Source organism: Castor canadensis, chromosome 3 (genome assembly GCF_047511655.1).
Source record: "Castor canadensis chromosome 3, mCasCan1.hap1v2, whole genome shotgun sequence".
Taxonomy (NCBI): Eukaryota; Metazoa; Chordata; class Mammalia; order Rodentia; family Castoridae; genus Castor; species Castor canadensis.
In genome coordinates this window covers 185,285,974-185,309,885 of record NC_133388.1, presented here as the reverse complement: position 1 = coordinate 185,309,885, position 23,912 = coordinate 185,285,974, and the positions used below count along the sequence as shown (strand labels likewise).

The window sequence follows — 23,912 nt, the reverse complement described above, 5'->3', positions numbered from 1 at the left end:
GTACTGTAATCAGGATCCTTGTATTGTGTATGCACACATCATGTGTGCATATGTGTACCTGTGTCTGTGGAAGGGAGAAGGAGCATATTATAATAGTAAGCAAGTCACAGTTTTGGCCCTCAAGAAATTGACAGTCTCATTGTTTCTATGGGTCAGAAACTCAGACAGGGCTCACCCAATGGGAGAGATCTCATTTGTGGTCTCTCATTGGCTTGTAGGCAGATGTTGGCTGGAGCTACAGTCTTCTGAAGGTTGGATTGGGTCTTGAGGACCACTTCCAACTTGTGTATCTCACAGGGCTGTTATGTTCATGCTGGATATTTGAAGGATGTTGGAGCATCCTCACGGCATGGTGGCTGGCTTCTCCAGGGTGAGCAATTTGGGCACACAAGGCTGAGCTGCATTGCCTTTTATTACGTAAACTTGGGAATCATGTCCCTGTGTTTGTGTCATATTTTATGGGTTAGCTGTGAATCTATATGAGAGTTGGCTATAGCAAAACCTAAATACCAGTGAGTGAGGACCACTGGGGCCATGTTGTGGGTTGGCCTCCACATTTTCTAGGTGAGACTATATGGATAATTATAACTCTACTTGCTACATACCATAAAGAAGAAGCAGACTTAAGTGAGTAAGTGTTAGGAGCTCATGCTATCTGCTTCCTCCCTCTGGTCACCATCTTGGATCCTCCGTGAGTAAGTGTTAGGTATAAAGAACTTTATCTGGGGTCAGGGGAGAGTGACAGAAATGGCGCTGTTAAAGATCTTTTGGAGAAAGAAGTATTTAAGCTGAGATAGGATGGTTGAATCGCAATTGGACAGGCCTGGGAGCGAGGGTGTGGGAACAGTATTCTAAACAGAGGGAAGAACATTCCTTAGGTTTCAGCTACAATGACATTTCTTCCAAAGGTCTAATCTCTGGAGATGCAGGGCAAAAAAAGTTATATGCTTAAATAAGTTGGGAAAATGTAGTATATTTCAGTTCTTATGAGAGATTTGTTGTTCTCACTGATAGTGAAAAGCTTGAGAAATTTTGCCCTAAAGATATCTTTTCATAGTTCAGCCCTAAACTTATTTGAACCTGGGAAAGTTTAATGTTCTGTGGAGCACATTTTGGGAAAAGCCACATTAGACAAACCTGTTTAATGCAAGTTTCCAAGTCCTTATTTGTTCTTCTCAGTAACTTAAAGGGAAAAAGGAGGAAGCCATGTTTCCTTATGTTTTCTTACTTGAAGAGAAGGAAGCAGAGAACCATTCATTTATCAGCTGTGTTTGTGAGCATTTCCCTAATTCCAAGGGATGAAATCTGATTTAAACAAGCTTGAGTCAAAAATGAAAAATTATTAGCCCACATAATGAAAAGATCAAGGGTAGATCTTCAGTTTCAACTGGGTCTAAATATTAAAGCCAGATCATCAGAAATCTGGGTTGAGTTATTCCTAGCCAAGGGAGAAATTCTATTTTTCTGAGGGGAGAAATTTTATTTTCTACTAGCTTAGTAACCACAGGCAAGACTGATGGCTGATGGACTCAGAAAGACAATTATCATATTTTATCTCAAATGTGGAATCGAGATAGAAAGGAAAGACATGAAAGTGGAAGGGGAAAGATGAAGAGGACTAGCAGGAGGGGGGACAAGGGAGGGGAACAGGAGGTGAACATGATCAAAGCATGTCATATGCATGTATGAAAACGTCATAATGCACCCTCTTTTGTACAATTAATATAAACTAATAAGAAAGAGTCTATATTTGCAAAAAAAGAATGATACCAATTGTTCTAGTTGGTGGTGGGTATTGACTGCCAGGCATAGGTCATAGGCAAGGAGGATGCAGGGTCACACAAGCCTAATCCTGGGAAGGTGCCACCTTTTAGAGCCAAGAGCATCGGAGGTAGTTCTCCCTCAGACCACATGGGTCTAGAGGAGGAGAGATAAGTGGTTTACCAAATGGTAGAAAAATTCTTAAGAGAAGGTATGCAAGTCAATAAAACAAAGTGGTCTACTACTGCCCCCATTTTCTAATCCATTACCTACTCATTGTCCATTTCTTGGCACACACAAAGAATATAGATATTGATCTTAATCCCTCCTTCAAAGAGCATGAGTCATGGTGCCAAAGGGTCACCCAGGTTTGGTCTTCAGCTGATCACTTTACCTTCACACCCAGTCTTCCAATTCAAGAGTTCCACAAGGCATCCATGCCTCAGTGAAGCTACAAATGACCACACAACCCTGATACAGACAAAATGACGAGTTGCCAATAGTTTTCTACAATGCTAATGATGGATTCCAACCAAGGCTATTCCAATGGTACAGAGAAGGAGGTCATTTACTCTTTCTAGATCAGTGATTCTCAACCCTTTATAGGTATTAGATTAGAATCATCTGTGGGAAATGGAATCAACATTGGGGTCCCTCCTTCATTGATTTTGACTTAGTCTGGGGTGGGGCAGGGGATGGTATTTTTAAATGTCTCTCAGGCTATTGAGGTGTTCAACCAGAATGGAGACCACTGCTGTAAAGACCATCAGCTGCTTGAGGAAAGGATGTGAATATCGCTCACCATTGACTCCTCAGCCCCCAGCATAGTGCTTAGCAGATAGTAAGTGCTTAAAGAATTGTTTTCTGAATGAATATATTAATGAGTGAATGAATGAATGAAAAGCTTACACAAACAATGATCCAGTGACAAACTTGGTTTTCCTCTGTCCTCCTATACTCTCTGCATCCCGACAATTAAGGGGCAAGAGATCTTCAAACTGCAGTGTGCAATAGTTCCATGAATTCTCAGAGTGCCATGGAGAGGAAGGTTTTTTTCTTTTCCACACTTAAGAAACAGGGCATTCCATCAGAGAGCAAACAAATGATTTGCTTCAGGGCTCCCAAGAGAAATAATGATAGTTTTGTAAGGTCTCTGATGCAATTATAAATAAGCTGATGGAAGGAGATTAAGGCTACAATTTGGAAACATAAAAGGTTAATACAGTCTTGATGCTTTTGTCCCAAATTTGATTTCTGAGACAACTGACCAGTGCTGAATTCACATTACTGCCCACTCAGATGTGTTTGTGTGAATACCGCCTGGAGCCCCTGTCAGTTTCTCGGCTGCCTGCACCCCCGCCATTCCTTCAGAGCATCCAGTGAGATGGAGATTATTACAGGACTACTTGAAAGTCCTGGTAGGTTTAGAATTAGTTTTTTTTGTTGCATAATTTCTGAGAGTATGGCTGTGGGTTCAGGCACAATAGCCACATTGCAAGTTAGTGGGGTTTGATATCAATCTATTAAAAAAAGTTAGTGTGGGTGATAATTCTGTTAACCCTCTTTGCCAGACCTCTTGAGTCCTTAATAATTAGCCATCTCCACCTTTCCATTATTCTGTTCTCATGGACTGTGGAGCAAGGCCTCCTAGTTTGGGACCCAGTCCCACACCTAAATATGTGACCTTTGGCAATTCACCTAACATGACCCTCAGTTTTCTCATCACTCAAACAGGGATAAAATAGTACCTACCACAGTATTGCTATGACGATAAGTGACTATGTCCATATATCTTTACAGAATGTATAGATGTGAACCTTAGAGTGGTGCTGAGCGCATTGTATGTGTCTAAGAAGTGTTGGACATGTCACCATTATTGATGCCACACATGACCACCCACTACACAGGTCCATGTTCCTTTGATAGAGCCAAATCCTGGTCTTCTTTCCACAACTTTCCTCCCAAACTTCCCTTGGCTCATGCCTGTTGATTCTGATATCTTGCCTTCAAGGTCATGGAGTCCATGCAAACGGAAACCTTTAGGGCTTTGCACTGTGCACTGATGTGTCTATTCCTGATAGTTCTGCTCTACTATACTCCACAGGGATGTTCTCCTTAGCCAGGCACTCCATTCTGCTACTGCATCTGTGCTCACCAGCCCCATTTCAGTAATTGTTCCCCCTTTGCATTCATTGCCCTTTACTTCCAATGCTTTCCAAATTCAGTACTTTGAAGATTGCTTGAAAGTGCTGTCTTCATGGTCAAACTATAAGCTCCCTGCGAGTTGGGGCCATGCCTGTCTTTTCAGCTCTGCATCTCCCATGCCGTGCTCAGTGCCTAGCATATGAAAAGTCTCATTGATATATATTAAATTATTCTAACCCTTTGAGAAGAGCTGTTTTCAATCCTGACTATTCACAATTCTTCCTAGGTATTGCATATGGATAATACAGTCAGAAGGAAAGAAGAACAAGAAAAATAGTTAACATTAGAGAAATTCCAAGTCAAATATAATTATGCTGCTAAAGTTTGTGTAGTCATTCAAATCACATCTCATAGATCCTTCTTGAAGTAGGGATCTACAGAGAGTTGTGATCACTATAAACTTATTCCTGCTCACCTGAGGACACTCGACTGGATTTTCTTCTCTACAGTCACAAGACCTCTGATCATCTAGTGACCCATGGCTCTTTTATAGCTAATTCCTAAAACAGATTCCTTTAAAGCTGAGATTGAAAATGCCTCCCCCTATAGAGTTTGGGAAGACTTTCTTGGAAGAGGTTGGGCTTGAAAAACACTAACTAAACAAGCAAATGCATGTTCCTTATTCCAGCAGAAGCCAAAGAGGGAGAGGGTGGTGCAGGGAAAGCATGGAGAGTACACAACCTCCACACCACCTCCACCTTTGGAAGCAGACAATGTCTCTGATTATTCACACCAACTCTCTGAATTTCTCAATCCTTATTTCTGAATACAGAGCTCACTTTCATGTAACCTTCATCTGCACTTTTTGCATTTGATGCTTAGCTTGATTATTCTGCCTTAATTTTTGATTTCTACCTCTATCTTTCCACTGATTCTCTGTCAATGACCAATTTCCAGCTCCTGGTCCTCACTTTCATAGTCTGTGTTGAGCATATGTTCATTCTTCCATTTTGGTCAAGTTTCCATTATTAGCTCATGTGTGATTCCATTTCCAGCCCTCATCTGTACCTGCTAAAACCTTTCTGTCTGACAGAGAACAGGTAGGACTCCATTCTTGGCCATACATCTCCTGACTACATGTTAAAAACTCATTCTGTCATGGAGTTTGATGTCTGATGAGAGAAGGTTGTGTAACTGAAAGGGATGTGCCTTGTATTGGAGAGTCCGTAAGGCCTTCCACACATGAGGCTTTATATGAGAATGAAGAGCAGGAAACGTGTAGCCTTGGTGCATCACTCACAGCAAGCACTCAATAAATACTCATTTAAAAACTAATAAAATAGTTTACAGTTTTAAAAAACTTATACATCTTTAAAAAATTGATCTTCATGTGTGTTAACTATTAAGTCTAATGTCATGGATGAGTAAGACTGAGTTCCTGAAACATTAGCTGGTTTTTTTTTACAGTCAAGAGTAGTAGGAAGTCATAAAACCTCATCACATGAGCACAGGTCTTCTCTTTCCAAAGCTCCTTCACTTTGATTGCACGGACACATTTAAAGAGAAGCAGGGAAAGAGATATTTTGGGAAGGGAGAGGGAAAATCACTTCATCTATTCCTTAAAATGAAAAAAAAAGAAATCTGTAAGACATGCTCACTTCCCCCAAGTGGGTATTACATGATTACCACAAAACAGAAAATCTGCATAGCCTGAGGCCATGCAGAACCAAAGAAGGTTGCTTACAGAAAAAATTTCTTGCTCTTCTTTAATTATACAATTACAAAAAGGATATGCATATATTATTACACTTTTACCTATACTGGCAATTAAGATTGTAATCTGAGTGACTACTAGAGCCTGTAATGAGATTATATCCCCTATTAAAGGAATGATCCAGTGTTGTAATAAAGAACATTTCAGTTCTACTTAGTATGCTGTTGATCTTAGGAGGAGGCGTCCAAACCGAGAAAGATCTCACTAGAGTGTCTTTGGTGCTTGCAAACTCCAACGTATTTAGATTTAAAACCTTGTGTTTTTTAAGTTTTTTTCCCCTAATTTTATTGTATTAAATGTGGAAATCTTTTTAGTAAGTCAGATGTCCAGTTTTCTAAACACACTGGACTGAAGCTTCATTCACAATGATCTGTCAGGGAGTCATTTCTTATTTTATTCCAGAATTTCCTGTACAATGTCCACAATGAGAATTTTTTGGCACTAATGAAAGTAATCCTACCTCAGTCTAACTGACGGAAATGGTCTTGTGTACCAAAAGCTACAAGGGTTTTTCGAAAGGCTCTCTTAATAATGTCCCCAAGGGTCTTGGTCTCTCTGTCTCTTCTGTTTCTCTACCATCTTAGATGCTCCACACAGAGAGAAAAACCTTCCTTGATGGCTCCTGCAAAGCACTGGATGAAGAGCCTTATTGCCCATCTTGGAGTACATGCTTGCCTTGGGACTGTCCTCCCAGACTTGAACTGTGCAGGCTGGAGCCATGGTACCACCTTGATGCAGAAGAGCTGAACCTGATCTTACTTAGATCAACTTAGGTAAGTTGATGGACTGAGAGGGAGCGGGATTGGTTCCTTGAAGGAAAATCAGGATATGGCAAAAATCAGAATATTAATAGAAGCAGCCAGATGACAGGTGGGCAGTCAAATCTGTAGCTGTTTCCTGTAGTAGCTGTCCAAAATCTCCCTTGTTACACTCTTGTTGTGCTCATTTACCACTACTGCTACAGAACACTTGTTTTACTTTTTGGATAGCAATTAATCTCAGAAAATTCTTCCTTTCATTCAGGTAAAAATTATCTAAACTTCTGTTATCTTTTTTTGGTTTTAACTTCTGGGACCACACAGGTTAAAGTTTTTCCCCACAGGAAAAAGTCCTTAATTTTCATAGCAGTCTTGCCTTCTCGAAAGTGTTTTTTGCAAGCTATACTTCTGCTTATCCTCAGTCCTCTCTCATCTTCTATGCCAGAGTTATTCTGGATGACTTTTTCCTCCCTTATCTCCTACAATATTTATCCAATCACTGACTTCTCATGGCTTGACCTTCTGCCTACCTCTCAAAGCATTCTTTATTCTCCATTTCCTCTGCAGTGGCTTTAGATCACAATCCTATCATTCTTTACTAGGATCATTACAAGAGCTCCACAATGATTTTTAAAAAAATTTTGGTCTTAATCCCTTGCACCCTTTATTCTGCCATCAGAGTTATTTTTCTAAAACATAGTAACTCTATGGAGGCACAACATAACACTTTCAGATCAGAAGCTGTTTCTTTATATTCTGATTGATGCTTAACCCTTTGTTGTGCAACACAGTCCTGCTATTTAATTCAGTCTTTTACATCTTGCCATACTATTTTAATGTACCCTGGCTCCATAAACTGGAATGTAAGTTCTCAGAGGGAAGGAAGTGTCAATGTGCCATTCAGCTGTCCCCACAGCTCATGGAATACAGGTGGTGCTCAGCAATTCTTTTTGAATCATTAGGAGATGGTAGATCTGCTTTGTTGGCCTCTCTTTATTCCAACTGTTCTCCTTTCCTCTTGTTACTCTTGAAATGAGCTTCCCAGAACTGGATCTGGTTGTGTGTTGTGATGAGTAGAGGACCAAGTAACAGGATCACCTTCTCCTTTCTGGATTCTTTGCTGCTATTAAAGCAATTTGAGATCAAATTAGTGTTTATATAGATTCACTAACGCATGGAATTGAGATAATTCCATGTTAAAACCTCAGGAATTTTTTTTTTCATGTACTCTGTTACACTTTAAAAAAAAACCATAATTGATTCATAGTTATTCAACAGTTTGTAGAATGCACATTGTAATTTTTTTAGGGAAAAATAAAGACTGATAAAGAAAGTATATTTTAACTTTGTAAGCAGATTGAAAAGTTAGCTGTCTTTATAAAATGGTCTACAATGACTTTATGGTTCTTTAAAAAAATTGAATGTACCACCATACCATTTTACAACAGTGATTATCTTATGTGTGTATGTGTGTGTGTGTGTGTGTGTGTGTGTGTCTGTACATGCACCAAAATGGGGTAATTTAAGCCTCCAGGGAGAAATATCTGGAGACAGTTTTGGTTGCCATAATATTTGTATGTGGGTGAAGGCCAAGGTTGCTACTAAACATTTTACTGTGCACAGGAAGGCTCCACAACAAAGAATTACCTGGTCTGAACTATCAATAGTGTCAAAGTTAAGAATCTTGTTTATGTGCTAAAAACCAACACCATCACCACCATACACTGATCAGGAGAAATTAAGCAAATGCTTAACATGACATGTTTATCAGTGGTGGGAGCAGAAGACTCTACCTATCAGCTTCTAATTCTTGCTGTCTTTCTAACGATGTATCACAGGAGTCCCTACTTCATGTTTCAAGAACGTAAAAGATCACGTATCTTTTGGTTTTGTTTCTATCATAATTTTCTCTTTGACTGCACATACCTACATACCAGTGTTTACATAGGACTTATTTTATCTTTCCCAACCTTGTCACTATTCACCCTGGAATACTGGTTTCTTAGCGAATATTAACTTTTAGTCCATTCAGTTTGGTTGAGTAAGCATTCATTAAGGACCCCATCAATATATGCTATATGCTATTCATAGACTCTTAATGAGTCAGGGAATGGAATTGTATCTATTTTATTCTCGAACTATGCACAAAATTTTATATACTTTTGTCAAAATTGTCCTGTGAAGTTAATCTAGTAAATATTTATTTCCCTGGATAGAATAAAAAATTGTGGAATGGGATTTTGATAAGTTTTGGGGAACTTGTTGACATATAAGACTTTACCTTTTGTCTTGAGGAGTTCATAATTTGGAGATGAAGACAAATAAACAGACTAATTTCAATATAGTTATGAATTTTCATGATGATATGTGCCAACTCTCGTGGCAACTACCAGAAAAGCACATAACCCAGTGTGAGGTGCCAGGAAGGAGTCCTTGGAGGAACTGAGTCTTGGAAGGATGAAGAAGGGGCAAGCAAAGATTTTTGGGAAAGAAACCCATATGATCAATGACATTGAAAAGACAACTATTGTGTCCCTTCACCTTGAACAGAAGCTTGGTTCAAAGACGGCCATTTTCTGGCTCATCAGTGTTCTTGGAGAGTTTGGATCCCTTTGCTAGATGCATGTCCTAAGAGAGGAGATTTTCATTACTGTTAAGGGGATTTAAGATTTTCTGAAAATTTTATTTTCTCTTTTTATCAGATTTGTCCAACCATCATTAAAGGCCTTCTATGAGCCAGATGCTTTCTACCTACTTCACATCCATGATCTTCTTGTGCTGTCATAACAAACCTTTGAGCTATATCTTGGATTAGATTCAGGTAGGTGTGCCCAATTTCTACTCCCCATTTCTTGTATAGATTCTCCCATTCTGGACACTTGGGACTCTGGAATAATACTAAAATTTTCTGCCTCCCTTGCAGCTATATGTGCTTATAGGACTAAATTCTGACTAATGGGATATAAGGTGCAGTGTTGTGTGGAAACTTTCAGACACTTTCCTTAATAGAGATCTTATGTAGCTACTTTGCTCCCATTTTTTCCTCCATTTTTATTAGAATGTGTTTGTCATGGTGGAGGGGGGATTCATTGTGACAATTCCAAATAGGCTTACATTCTACATTGGTTAGATTACCCACACCTGTCTTTTTTTGCATTTATTTCTGCTGGTTTAGTTGTAGGTGTGAAGGTTAGTGTTGGGGCAACTCTCTTAGATTATGTGGTAATATTGGGGGAAAAGAAGTCCATTGCATGGAAAAAAAATGAGAAAGAAGAGATACAGGCTCTTAAGTCTCTGTCAAGCAAAGCTGGCATAAGTCTTGACTATCAACTTTTGGATATTTCATAAGCCAGAAAAGTAAACATCTGTTTTGTTTAGACGACTATTACTATTGAGATTTTGTTACTTGAAGTTAAGCCAATCACCTCCCTTTTACAGATGAGGAAAAAGAGACTTAGGAAAGTTAAAATATCTGTAAATCATGTACACAATAGTAAATGGTTAAGAGATTAATCTTCTGATTTTAAGACAAAGGCTTTTGTCAGTATTCTAGATGTTTCACATGATGTGATTTTTTTTCTCCTCTGCTTTAATTAAATTATGATTGCCTATGGCTGGCCCTCAACATAGTTTGACCCAGAAGTCCTTTTAAGTTGATCTGATTTAACTCTAATTTTCAGGAAATGGCCCTTGGGGTTCTCCAGAAATTAAGAAGCTGAAAGATTGGTAGGACAAAAGGATAAAGAGTGTTCATTAGGCACTATGACAATAAATTTTGCTATCTTCATTTTGTAGTACAATCCATTGTTTATCTAATCATCTTTTAATTAATTAGCAATTAAGCTTGCTAAGGATGTGAAGATGCACATTAATAAAACTTGACAAATTACTCTCACAGTCTAGGGGAATTGGATTTCAGTCATCTCTCTCCCTCTTTTAAAATTGAAATCAGTTACCTTTCCTATTATAATTTATTGTTAGTTTTTGTCAGGAGTGTTCAATGTGGCAAACACTGTGGATAAAATGCAGGAGACTTTGTTTTTGGTCTCAGCTGTCTTTGTGATCTTGAGGAACATGTTAATCTTAATTGATAGATAAAATGACACTCAAAGTACTGAGAAACAAAATGAGGCATCATTATTTTTGTCCCTGAGAGATCACAGGATATCAAAGACTTAAGAGTTTATTGTATTCAATGTCCTCACTCTGGAGAAATACAAAACAAAGCAAAATGAACAAATAACACAAAGAAAGAAAAAGAGAATGTATGCCAAATAATTCAATTGACTATTTAGCTAGCCAAACTCACTGGATTTGGTTAAGCTGCCTAGACATAACTCCATTTTCCATCTTATTTAAATGAACTTTACAATGCATTTGTCCTAGGCCAATGAAAGCAATGCCCCAGAGCAAATGAGATTAAAGCGCACTCCTTGGGAACATACGAAGTGCACTGACCACAGCACAGATGTTCCTTCCTCTCATTATCTTTGATCAACAATATGGTCCTTAACATCACCAATTAGTTCACGCTAATTATGATCCAATTCTGTTCTACACCAGCTAAAATTTTTGCCATCCTCCCTCATCATCTTCCTGTCATGTCTTTAGTGGAAGTTGAGGAGAAATAAACCAAGCACAGCACAGGACTGAACTCTATGCATCCTGAGTATTTCTGCTCTCCTTGGAACCATGTAGTTATGGATACCATGGGTCTACTGGAAGGTGAATATTTAGATCCACACAAAAACGTGCACTGGATGTTTATAGTAGCTTTATTCATAATTTCCAAGACATAGAAACCACCAAGATATTCTTTGGTTGGTGAGTGAATAAATTATGGCACATCTAGATAATGGGATATTACTAGGCATGAAAAAGAAATAAGCCATCAAGTCCTGAAAGCATCTAGAAGAATCTGAAGTGCATACCACTAGGTGAAAAAGCTAATCTGAAAAGGAGTCAAAGTATACGATTCCATCTCTATATATGATGCACTGGGAAAGGCACAAGATAGCTTCAATAAAAGATCATTAGTGACCAGATTTAATTATAGCAAATGTACCACTCTAATGGGAGACATTGAGAATGGGAGGGTGGGTGTGTGGGGACTGGGTATATAAGAACTCTCTGTACCTTCTGCTCAATTTTACTGTGGCCCGAAAACTGTTCTAACAATAAAGTCTATTTTCTTTTAAAGATAGAAAATATTGACATTTTTGTACCTATGATGTGTCAGGTACTTTGGTAGGCACTTTGCATAAACTGTCTCACTGACCCTTTCAATTGAAATGTTTTAGTGGCTGGTTAAAGAATTTAGGTCCAGAAAGTTTAAGCAACTCTTCTAAGGTCATAGAAACAGTGTATAGCCAGAAAGAGAGAGGAATTCATACCTGTCAGGTTCTGAAAGCTTTGCTTATCTTTATTCAACAGTGGCATCCCCCAAACCTATGAAGTTTGAAAAGGCACCAACTGACCTCACTCTGCTCCCCACCAGTGTCCTTCTCTCCATGAGCAAGGTGGGCTGTGGTCCAGTATGACTCATGGGTAGCAGCCGGAAACTAGTACCTGAGAAGTCTCATAAAAACCAGGCTGGCATTGTGCCTTTCTCATTACTGCACTCAGAATAATTATAACAGCCCTTTGTCTGTGGAAACTAACATCAAAGGTCGCGACAAATAATATCTCCGGTGGGAACTATGATTATCACCATTTTATGGCTGGGGAAACTGAGGAATAGATTCGTTAAGTGGCTTGCCCAAGGTTCACTGGTGAATCAGGGACACACAAACTCTTGCAACACAATTCTCTTGGTCTGAAGCATCTGTCATGTTCATTAGACTACTATTACCATTTCCTGGGTAAAAATTAAGGGATTAAATCCACATAAATCATAGCATCTATATCACTGTGAAGACACAGAAAGGATGGCCTGGTCTCTCTGGGAACTAGGTCAGCAGATAGGGTTTTAATTAAGGTTCTGGAGTAGGGACCTTGGGAATGAAATCATACTAGCTCAAGAAGTCCTCAGCTGCTTATTCAGTGGCCTGCTTATTCCCTAGGGAGTTTCAAGTTTTTGCCTTCTTGACTTTGACTAATTCTTTGCTTTGAAAGCATAATGAGCTGCCTGCCATCATCTAGGGAACTCGAGGCTGGTGGTAGAAGCTCCAGTGTGCTGGAAGAGTGGGGTGGCTTTTTTTGTACTCATTCATGGGATGGGGCTGTGTTTTATCTGTCTGAAAATCAATGAGGCATGTGTATATTGAGTGGTTTAAAGCAGAATTCTAGAGTTTGAATTCCAGGATAGGTTCATGGTAGAAAGTTGTCTTTAAGGCTCAAACTTATGTGAAGTCCATTTGCTGAGATTCTGTTCCTTGATGGGAAGGGAGACTGCAGGGGAATGAACCTCACAGTGGTGAGAAATTAACCTTTACAGCCTTGGGCTAAGAGATAAGATCAGGGCTGTCACAGTTGATCCTGAGACAGAGAGACTTTAAATTGTCCCCTTGGAACTGGGCTGGAAAAAGCTGTACTGAATCTACCTCACTATGAGATCCCAGTTGACAATTGCCTCATGTGACTATCTGCTAGTCCTATGCCCTTTCATTCTCTCTGCCTGCAGAATTCTACTCTTGTCTTAAATATCATTTCCTCTTTAAATATGTCACTTCAAGGCAGAATTAGACCCTCCTCCCACACCCCTCTCTCACTTAGTTCATATCACTGTATGGCATCAGTCACAGTCCTGACATTGTCTGTTATAATTCTGTCTCTACCATAAGACTGCGAGCAACTTAGTGCAGCATTTGAACCAAAGTGCACAGAACAACAAGTCTGTGTGGCATTGCCTTGTCTGAGCAAGAACATTACACGACATAATTGCTCTTATCAAGAATTCATCTACTGCTAGACTTACCCAGCTCTGGCTCCACCCTGACCTCTGTCCACCTGCAGTTTGGATTTTCCTGTCATTTGTGTCATTCAGATGCTGCACAAATACCAATGGTACACACAAACTTTGCAATTGAGGATTTTTAATTTCATAAAAGGAGTATCTATTTGAATGTGTGAAAGGATGGGGGAAGCCACAGGGGACAGTGCAATACCCTGAGCTGTATATAGGAGCAATATCATTCCCTGGACTGAGTGACAGAAGGATGGGAATGGCTTCAGGACACTAGAGAGAGAATATCCGCAGTCTGGAGCCCAGATATGAGCTTAAGGGACACAGTCACTCCTTAACGACAATCTCTGACTTCACTATCCTCCTCCTTTTTGTCTCTTGCCACCTGGCACCCGTGGGGATGGGAAGAGTCCACTGATAAGGACTTTGCAGGCCCTTCCAGACTGAGAACAGTTGGAGAAGGGGAAGAGTGTGCAGGTGGATGGGCCTTGAGAACACACCAGCACATCACCTGACTTCACATGGTCATACTGTAAGCCCTTCCAAGAATCTACACCCTGGAAAGTAGTTCCAAGACTTCACAATAGAGTGAGTCTAGGCATATATCCTTAGGCAAGGTACTTGATTTCTTGCATTCTGGGGACTGAACCCAGGGCCTTGCACATCTTTAGGCAAGTGCTCTACCACTGAGCTACACTCCCAGTCATTTACATGGAGGGTTATATGGTCTTCACACCTACCCTATGAGATATACACCACATACATACATAAGTTCATATATTCATACATAGATACATACAGTGTACATCTATGGAGTGTCTGGGACCATGCTGCCACATAAGTGTTGACAGTTCATAAGCTACTCAACACTTGACTTATTTTCACTTCCCCTTTTGTATTATAAGAAATTTTCTCCCTGTGTTTTGGATTTTATTGTATCTTGTATTAGATACAGATGAGTGTCTACCTCCCTGTAACCTCCCTTGATTTTCCCAGGCTTTCTATAAGATAACAATACACTGTCATCATAATTAGACATGCTGGTCAGCTGAAATATGAATATGATCTTGTTTTGGAAGGGCATGGATCACAAAAAGTTTTGTTCTTCCAAAGAACCTGGATATTGGTTGGTTTTTCCAAAGGGGAACCCACTTTGGAATTTTGTTTTGAGGTTCCAGAATTAACTCAACATGTACTCAATCTGACTTTCCCGCCCCTCACCTGCTCACGTCTTCATAGAAGAAACCATTTGACACTCATTTGACTGACCTGTAGGTCAGGGGTAAGGCATCACCCATGATGATACCTACAAGAGCTAAGGTTGGCACTTTGTCCCAAGGAAGGTAGCTGAATGACAGTGCTTATTCCAGCATGATATCCTCTACTTCCCCTGCTCTGTGCTATGGCCATCATGCAAAAATGTCAGAAATTATTAACCTACACTTAATAAATATAATATTAAATGAATTTACCCAGCACTGAAAAAAGTCACCCTAGACCTAACTTCAGGGTGTGTAAATCATCTGTAAATTGAGGACTCTTCCCCCTGAGGGCCTGTTGTGTAGGCAAAGTGCACTTCATTAGGCTCTCGGAAGCCCCATTTATTTAACAGCTTTCTCCCAATCTACAGTTGCCCGTCTAATGGCTCGGGTGCTTTGATGACAGGCAGCACGGAGACGCAGAGCAATGGAGCGAAGTGGAGAAATACACTGGTTTCCATGGGACAAATTATACATTAGAATTGACCTTCCTCCATCCACGTGAAGGTTCATTTCTTCACCTGATTCACCTCTTAAGTGCTGTTCCATTTTAAAGCCATCTTTCACACAGCAGAGTGCTTGCATGACTTGGTACAGAGTAGATTTTGGAAACAGACTTATTCCTCTGAAATAGCCTTTTCCCTAAAGATCAGGAAGTCATTATCAACATATAACTTGAAACTTTCAGAACTCAGGGAAAAGGTGATTAGAGCTTATACAGAATTGAGTAAAAAGGACATTAAGAAATTTATTCTAAAATAATTCACCCAATTTGCTTATTTATTCTACTTTCTATCCATCGCTTTCCTAACCCTACTCTCTCCTGCACACACTCTTAGCCTCTGCCCTATCCTGATTTGGACAAACTTCAGGTAAGTATAAAAGTCTCTATTTTTTAAATTCATTTTATATTGAATTATAGAATTCATTCCACAGAGACTTAAATAATAAAAGGATGGTTGTATATCTAATCACCTTCTTCAATAGATTACTCCCCCACTGCCCCACTGTTCATTGCTTTTTCCTCTTAATCATTCCAAGGCAAGGTTTTATAACTTTGCCTCTGACATAGAATCCCTAAATGATGTAATCTTTGCTTTTGCCTGACTTGAAATTCACATGAACAGAAATATACTACATATATTTTTCTGTGGCTTGCTTCTTTCTCTTTTCATTGTGTTTCTGAGACCCCTCCATGTGGGATGCACATAGTTGCTTTTATTCTTTGTCACTGCTGCATAGTATTCCAGAGAGTGGATATATCATTGGCTATTCTACTGCTGGTGAGCACTGGGGTGGATTTGAGGTTACTGCTCTGATGAATAATGCTGTCAAGAACACTTTTGACATTCTTGGTGGTCACTGTCTATGAGAAGCTCTGTACAGCAAGGTGATGGAAAATGAACTTCTCTCTGTGCTGGGTGTGGCACAATGGTCATCCTGTGTTGCTTACCTGGTCTTGTACAGTCTGTGGAGCTCTTCTGTCAGATACACTGGCCAAGTTTAAATGTCTCATTGCTCCACACTGCCACCAACACTTGGTGTTGTATACCTTTTAAAATTTCACCAGTTAGAATTTTCCTGATTACCAAAAAGGTTGAGTATCTACTTTTGGGCCATTTGTGTGTCCATATCTTATAATACTTGTTTATAACATTCCCCTTTTTATCATGTTGTTTGTGTTTACTTAAAAAATTTTTGTTTGGTTAGAAATATTTACATATGCTAGATACAAAGTGCTTATGAATTGTATTTCAAAAATCGTCACCTAGCTTGAAGCTTTTCACTTCTTTGTTGTGTCTCTTAATGACCAAGTTATTAACTTCAGTATAATATGTCAGTCCTTTTAAGATGAGTGTGTTTTGTTGAAAATACCTCTTGCTGGGTGCAGTGGCTCACGTCAGTAATTTCAAGCTACTTGGAAGGCAGAGATTGTGACGATCATGGTTCGAGGTCAGGCCAACAAAAAATGTTAGTGGGATCCCGTCTCAACCAAAAGTTTGGCATGGTGGTACACCTGTCACCTCAGCTATGTAGGAGGCATAAGTAGGAAGACCACCATTCAGGCTGGGGAAAACCATGATTTCCTAACAGAAAAATAACTGAAAAAGTAAAAAGCGTTGGAGGGGGGCATGGTCAAGTGATAGAGTGCCTGACTAGCAAGTATGAAGCACAGTACTGCCAACCCCTCCAAAACCCAACAAACCCCAAACCAACGACAAAGACCTCTATCTTAATGCCATGAATGCATTTTCTTCTGTTTCTTCTAAAAGATTTATAGCTGGGCTCTTGACTGGTACATCTTTTTTCCACCTGAAATTGAGAATCAGCTGTCCTTTTAGTGCCTATGACTAACCGCCATCCCAGTGCAATGTTGACTCGTCTGTGTCTTCCCCACTCATCTGCAATTGCAATGGCCATTCTGCCACCATGAAGTTTCTTTATTTTGGGGGGTGGGTGGGTATCTGTGTTTGCTCATGGGTTCTCTATTCTCCAATTTTTTGTTAATTTTTTCACCAAATTAATTACTGTATCACTTCTTTGTACCCAACTGGGGAGGTTTTATAAACTTGAACTACTGCTGGAGGAATGGCTTGTCTATTCATGGACTTCTGTTCTTTTATACAAAGTTTAGAATTGGTTGATCAAGTTTTATGAAAAAACATTAAGATGTTTGCTAAAATAAATCTATAGATTAGTTTTGGGAAAAATTAGCATCTTTTAAAAATCTGAATTGTACTTAGAATGCAATAAAGCTCACCACTTATTTAGATTTTCTTCAATGTTTTTCTATTATGTTTTCTATTAATCTGGAGAAATACAGTAGCTTACTTATTTTTGTTAGTTATTTTGTGTGTTGCATTTTATCATGCTATTGTAAATGCATCTTTTAAGAATTATCCTATGTCTTGTTTTTATTTAAAAAAATTAATTTTTTGTCTTTCTGACTTTTTGTTTATAAATTCTGACTCAAAAAATCTAACTTTTGCACAATAAAAATGATTTATTTTTAGTATATCACAGGTAAATAATAAATTTGCATTCCATTTTTTTGAGGATAAGTAACATGACATTTTTATTTGATAAATAACCTTCATCAGCTATTTTCATCTGAAAATCATTTATAGGACTCATTTGAAGCTGATTCTCAAAGACCAATTAAACCTGTTTTTTGAAATGAAGAACAGGAGGATAAAGCAGGTCCTATCCAGGGTGAGTACCAGTGGGAAGGGGGAGGGAATAAGGAAAGGGAGAGGAGGGCGAATATGGTGGATGCATTAATGTATGAAAATAAAAGTGAAATCTGTTGAAATTGTTCTAAGGAGGGGTGAGGGAGAATGATGGAAGGGGTGAATCTAGTCAAGATATATTGTAAGCACATATGTAAAGGTCACAATGTATCCCCTTATACAACCATTATATGCTAATAAAAAATTTTTAAAATCCTGCTTTTTGGTAAAACTACAAGAGCATCTTGTGTAAGATTTAGGCCAATTGAAATGCTGGCACAAGTCATTGAAGTTTTACTAACTTTCTTTTAAAATAACTGTGGGTGAGCATGGGGTTGAGAAACAGAGAGACCCATTGTAACCACTAGTCAGAGTTTCAGTGAATGCAACATCTTGACCAAATCCAGACCAATGGCACAACCAAGTCGCCGACACTGACACAGCCACTGTGCAGGTCCATCCCTGCGAGGAGAGGATCCTTCATGTGCCCTAATGGCCACACTCGCTGTCCCTAACTGCCAGTTCTTAATGCATAGCCACTAATCCCTTCTCCGTTTCCATGAGCATATTCTGTAGGTAGAACCACAAGGCAAAGCATTTGGGGACTCACTGTTTTCTCTCAGCATTATTCTCGGAGGATCATCCAGGCAGGTGAGCGCACCAGTGACAAAGCAGTATTTCTGATGTGATGGCCCAAAATTAATTTAATCTTTGACCTTCGAAGGACATCTGGGTTCTTCTTAGTTTTTGGATATAATGAATACAGCGGCTTTGAACATCTGTGGACAAGTTCTCTTGAGAAACTGAGTTTGCATTTCTCTGGGCTAAATGGTTTCAGGCTTGTCAGCATTTTTCATTTTAGTTATTTGGATAGATACAGGTATGGCAATGTGGTTTTAATTTGCATTCTCTGAGGGCTAATGATATTGAATATTTTCATGTATTATTTGCTGAATATTCATCTATTGATATTTCATATGCATGCATATGTATACATACAGGTTGTGTATTCCTTATCCAAAATGTGTTGGGGCCACAAGTGTTTCAGATTTTGGACTTTTTCAGATTTTGAAATATTTACATAGACTTTACGGGTTGAACAACCCTAATCTGGAAATCTAAAATCTTAAATTGTCCAAAATTGAAACTTTCAGAGTGTCAGTGTTGATGCACAGAAAGTTTTAGATTTTGGATTTTCATATAAGGGATGTTAACCTGTAAGTATATTTCTTTGGTGAAATGTCTCTTCATATATTTTGTCCATTTTAACTTTCATTATTTATATTTTAATGCTTGCTGAGTTTTGAGAATTCTTTTCTATTACAGGTATTAGTCCTTTGTTGGATAGGACGTCTGCAAACACTTTCTCCAAGTCTAGGGCTTATCTTTTTATCCCCTTAACAATGAAGAGCCTTTCACAGAATACAATTTCAAAATTTTGATAAGGGCCGTTTTAAGTCAACTTTTCCTTGTAAGGATTGTGCTTTTTGGTGTTCATTCTAGTATCTATTTGCTTAGACCTAGATTTTGAAGGTTTTCTATTTTTTTCCCTCAGAAGTGTTTTTGTTTAAGTCTACAGTTCAGTCAATGCCCATATTGAGTTATTTTTGGCTGTGAAGTTTAAGTCAAGGCACTTTTGCTTTTGATTCTGTCAGAAATCCCTTGAGCAAGTTCATGTAGCCCCTCCTGCTTCCTCTGTCCTGTGCCACTGGTCTGTATCTCCAACTCTTTGCCAATGTGACTCAGTCTTCAGTACCCTCGCCATACAATAGCCTTAAGATCCCACTTCGTCATTCTGGTCAAAATTGTTTGACCTAGAACTATAAAAAAGTCTTGCTTGAATTTTCATAGGAATTGAATTAAACCTTTATATCAGTCTATGGAGAACTGACATTGTTATGTGGAGTCTTCTAATTCACGAGTAATCTTTCTGATTATTTAGGTTATTTAGGCTTTTAAATCAATAATTTGTGGATTTTATCTCCAAGTCCTGTACATGATGTTTCTTTTTTTTTTTTTTTTAAGATTCATTCTTAAGAATTTTATATATGATGACTGTAATTATGTTACTTTTTTTTTTGGCAGTACTGGTGTTTGAATTCAGGGCCTTATGCTTGCATGTACACTTACAACTTGAGCCATGCCCCCAAACCTTTATTTGCTTCAGTTATTTTTTAGATAGGATGTTTGGCTTTTTTGCTTGGCAATGGTCTTGGATCACAATCCTTCATAAACCTCCTGCACAATGAGATTATAGACTTGTATTACCATGACTGGCTTGTTTGTTGAGATGGGGTCTTGATAACTTTTTATTTGCCCTAGCTCAAACCAGCATTCTCCCAATATTCTGCGTCCTAAGTAGCTGGGATTAGGCACACAGCACCAGCACCATGTCTGGCTTAAATTCTTGCTTGTTCATCTATATGTCTCTTATTTCCTTTTCGTTCATTATTCTGCTGGCTACAACTTCTAGTATTATGTTTACTTAAACTTTCCATTTTATTCTGTTTTTTCTAATTTCTGGTTAGTTTTTAATTTATCTTTTATCTTTTTCTCTTCTTCTAGTGGGTTCCTTGAACATTTTTTAAAGAATTTCATTTTGATGTATCTGTGCTTTTATTTTTATTTCTCTTTTCTTTTTTTCTTCTTTATTCATTTATTCATATGTGCATACATTGTTTGGGCCATTTTGTATCTGTGTTTTTAATCACACCTTTGTATAACTTTTAAAGTGGGTTATGATAGATATTAGGTTACATATATATATATATATATACACATCACAGTCTACTGATGTTGAAATTTTACCAGATCAACTGAAGTCTAGAAACCTCACCTCCTGACATTTATAATCCAATTGAATTGTATTAAGTTTTTTTCTACACAGTTTAGAACCACATAAGATTAGATTCTTAAACATAATTTAAATAACCCAAAAGAAGAAGGAAAATGTATTGCAACTGCTGTGATTTTACCCCTTCTGTTCCTCCTTCATTCCAGAGGTGTCAGCATTCTTCTATAGCATCCTGTCTGTCCAGAGAAATGACTTCAATCTGTCTTTGAGAGTGGTTCTACTGACAAAAGAGAGTGTCTTCTTTTTTCTTGATTGCTCATTCTTTATAGAATAGTATTTAGGTTAATATAGAATTCTGAGTTGACAGTTTTTTTTCCTTTTGGCACTTGAAAAGTAGCTAGCCACTTACCTCTGGCTTCTGTTACGAAATCTGCTGTAATATCCACTGTTCTTCTCCAGAAGATAAAGAGAGATGGCTCTCTCACCAGGTTCAAGACCTTTTCCTTGTCTTTAGTTTACAAAAAATTGTCTATAGTGTACTTTGGGGTGGATTTCTTTGGACTTTTCCTGCTTATGGTTTATTTAGCTTTTTGAATCCATGATCATAAATGCCTTTTGCCAAATTTGGGGAGTTTCTAGTCATTATTTCTTTGAATACTTTTCCAGTGCATTCTCTTTTTCCTCCGAACTGCACGCTGATGACACAGTGTCACGTTTTTCTTATAGTCTTGCATGTCCCTGAGGCTCTGCCTCTCCCCAATGCTTATTTCCTGATTGGAAATCTTCTGTTTTAAATTTCACATTCCATTTCTTTCTTCCTTCTATTTTGTGAACCATCCACTGAGTTTTTAAACTTTGGTTATTGTATCTTTCTGTTCAAGATTTTCTCTTTGGGTTTTTAAAACAGTTTTTTAAAAATATATTATACTTTTTCCTGAGACTTTCAGTTTCTTTGCTAAGGCTTTCCAGTTTTTTTTTTTCATTTGTTTTATTCATGTTTGTATTTGCTCATTGATGTATTTATGACGGAGGCTTTAAAGCCCCTGTGAAGCAATTCTAGCATCTCCATCATCTTGGCCTCTACTAATTGTCTTTTTTTAGTCATTCAAGTTGAAATTTTCTGTTCTTTGTATGATGAGTGCTTTTTGATTGATTAGTGGACATTTTCAGTATCATGAGATCTGGGTCTTTTTTAAGCCTTCTGCTTTCACTGGCCTCCTCAGACTTCCCTGGCAAGGGAGACGCATGCTACCGCAAGCCTGCCAGTTAGGGGCAGAAGCCCAGAGCCACACTTGGCCTCCACTAAGCCAGAAGGGAGGGAGGATTTCTCTGTTGCAGCTGGGTAGGGCGTCAGTATCAGGTCCCCACTGGAGGCTTGCTGATCTCTCCCTGGCTGGAAGGGTAAGAGGGCCTCAGGACTGCTCTTCTCTTGGCCTCATTACTGCAGGGCAGCAATGAAAGTCCTGAGATCACTGGGTCATCTCTGATATCACTCCAGCATCAGGGTCCCTTCATTACTGTGGGATGGCTGGAAGTCAGGCCCCCATGTGGAATTTACTGACAATAACGGGTGGGCAGGGGATAGTTATAGCCTGGTGAGGGTGGACGTCTACGCTGCCTACCTGGCATGGGTTGAGTTGGGTCGTTTGCTTTTCTATAGGGTTTTGATAGTGGAGATCAGTTATGGTGTAAAAGGTTTTTTCTTGCTGTGAACCGCCTTTCTTGGCCATTTTGTTAGCCATATGAGTCTTGTCTTAAGGCCTTTACTGTCTAGACTGTGTTTCTGGGTTATCTGCCTATTCAATTCTAAATGTGGGACATAGGAGTGAAAAAGAAAATGTAGGAAACTTGCCACATGCTTTTCTTGGGACCCAAGATCCATCGTTGGTCTTCTTTCCTCTGTCTTTCATAGATTCCTTGATATGTAAAATCCAGGGTTTTAAAAATTGTAGTTATTGGGAGAAACAGGGAAAATATATCTACTCCATCTCTGAGAAATACAAGTCCTCGGGTTCTTTATGCGTGCTGATCTTCTCTAAGAATACTGTTAAGTGTTAATAATTTCAATCTGCATTTTATTTTTTCTTCCTCCAATACTGAATAGAAGTAATGATACATAATATCTTTACCTTGTTTTATCTCAAAAAGAATGATTTCAACATCTCATGATGAAGTTTAATGAGGTACAGCTTTTCGTTTCATTTTGTTGTATCTTTAACTGATGGTTCTTGTACACTTCAGGGACTTCTTATTCTTATTTTGAGTCTATTAATTATCCTATTTTATCATATGTGAATGTTAAATTTTATCTAGTGTCTTTTACATATCTATGGAGGTAATTATATGGTTTTCTCTTAATATTTTAGTATAAGTATCAGTAAATCAATTTTCTAACAACAAGCCAAACATACATTTTTGGAGATAAACTCATCATGTCATATTTTTGTTAATATGTTGCAGAACCTGAATTGTTAATATTTTGCTTGTGATCAGTTTACATGTATGGTCCAGAGTGAGATTGAGATTGATGCAAATTTTTCAGAATAATTTAATTTTTGTGGTATTATATCCTTTTTCTTCTTAAGATTATGTGCCTCTCTTCTTGTTCTATCTATAGTGTCTATATTTATACCTCCTTTTCATTCTTAAAGTTATTTGTTTCTTCCTTTATACTTTTGTTTGATCTTCTCTTATCAATGTGTCTCACTGGCTTCTGTTCACACAATCGACTCTTGCTGATCTGTAATGTACATTTTTCCTAATGCTGTCCTTTTCCTTTTTTATGTACATGTGGTTTTGTTATTTTCTAACATTATTAATTTTTGGTTGTTCTTCTTTTCAACATAAGGATACATGTTTATAAGTATTTCTCCATGTCATTTAGTTCTTGTCCATACCTCAACTCTCAGTGACTTTTTCTTGATCATATTTGTGGGTTTTTGAGGGTTGGTTGACAAATGTTCAGAAAGCATCTCTCTATCAGTTGGCTGTTGCCACAGGCATGCTGTGAAAAGAACTCTAAAACTGCGTGGTTCATTCTGATTCACACCCATGTGCATTGGCTGGGATTGGCTGATCTAGGCTAGGTTCCAGTGTTTTAGTTTTCCCAAGTTACAGGTTAAGTTCAGGTCTCGTCCACACGCCTGTCCTCTTTCTTAGATCAACAGACTAACTAGGGTATGTCATGTCATGTTATGACAGAAGTATAAAAGGGCAAATTTTACTACACAAACATGTTTAAGTCTTATTTACATATCTGCTTGCAAACCCTTGACCAAAACAAGTTA

General features: G+C 38.4%; 1 long non-coding RNA gene across 1 annotated transcript in view; it reads left to right on the top strand.

Moving 5' to 3' along the window:
• Positions 1–23,912, top strand: part of LOC141421381 (uncharacterized) — a 46,674-nt gene that overhangs the window by 9,789 nt on the left and 12,973 nt on the right. Inside the window, exons 2-4 of the long non-coding RNA XR_012445970.1 lie at positions 6,265–6,453; positions 9,141–9,259; positions 17,730–17,814. This is a non-coding gene — a long non-coding RNA (uncharacterized lncRNA). The remainder of the gene's footprint in view (positions 1–6,264; positions 6,454–9,140; positions 9,260–17,729; positions 17,815–23,912) is intronic.